A 1,236-nucleotide genomic window follows, 5' to 3' on the forward strand; every position below is an offset into this window, starting at 1 on the left:
TATACACACGACCTTCCTCGACTCCTGGAGACACGCCCTTCCATCGACACGGCGGGGGGGGATAGGTTGGGACGTGCGAGGGTGTGTGCGAGGGGCGTGCTAGCCGCGTCTCCGAGAGGACGTCAACGCGTGGACAACAGGGGTGGCTGCTCCACTACAGGGGCGGGTGCTCTCTACGGCCGTCTGCACGCATCCCTCCTACTACACGGAGCACACCTCCTCCTCCTCCGCGTCGAGCTCTCGGCGCGCACTCCGCCGCCCCCCCCTCCTCGCCCTCCTCGCCCGCCTCGCCCGCCTCGCCCGCCTCCTCCCCCTCCCCCACCGCCGCGCCGATGGTCAGCCGCATCTCCAGCAGCCGAGGAAGGCCCTCTGCACACGCCCCCAACCGCGCACGCCTCCCGCCCCTCCAGCCTCCTCCGCCGCCGCCACCGTGCCCGCCGCCGCCGCCTCCAAGCCCGCCGCCGCCGCCGCCCGCCGTGGCGCGGCCGCTCTCGCGCGTGAAACCAAGCAGGACGAGACGGTCGACCGCCCCTCCCAGCCGCCGCTGCAGCGCCCTGCTGAACGCACCTACGCGCCGCGGATCCGAGACGCGTCGGAGGAGCCTCTCAAGAGGGGGCGCGTGCCTCGCCTTGCTAGCCGCGCCGTCGTCGCCGCCAGCGATGTCGCTCGGGCGTGCGAACGGGTCAATGGGACGGCAGAGCAAGTGTGGCAGCGTCTGCAGGAGTGGCAAACGGGAGCCGTGGCTTGACCCGCCCGCGCCGCCCGCGCCGCCCGCGCCGCCCGCGCCGCCCGCGCTGCTCGCGCTGCTCGCGCTCTCGTTGTGCGCGGCGTGTCCTCGCCGAGGGACGACCCACTCGGCGGCCTGAGAGGGACGTGTCTTGGACGCGTCCGGGACGTGTCGTGGCCCACGGCAGAGGGGACGAGCCAGCGGGCGGCCTCTAGCCAGCCATGCTCGAGCAGCACCTATCCCTTCCCCACCCATAGCTCACAACGAGTCATCACGAGCCCACCCTCAGTCCACCCGTCTCGAGCGGCGCCTCGAGCTCCGCCGCGCCCGTCTCGCCGCCCGCATCGAGCGACCTGCCGCCGCCTTGGGACACCTGCGGCACGGCGCAACGCCGGCTCAGTCTCTCGGGCGTGTCTCGGGCGCGTCTCAGAAGCGTCCCTCGGCCTCCAACACCGACCGCGCCGCAGAAACGACGAAAGCGAAACCCGCCGTGCCACCGCCCGCATGGC

Source organism: Emiliania huxleyi (assembly GCF_000372725.1).
Source record: "Emiliania huxleyi CCMP1516 unplaced genomic scaffold EMIHUscaffold_73, whole genome shotgun sequence".
Taxonomy (NCBI): domain Eukaryota; phylum Haptophyta; order Isochrysidales; family Noelaerhabdaceae; genus Emiliania; species Emiliania huxleyi.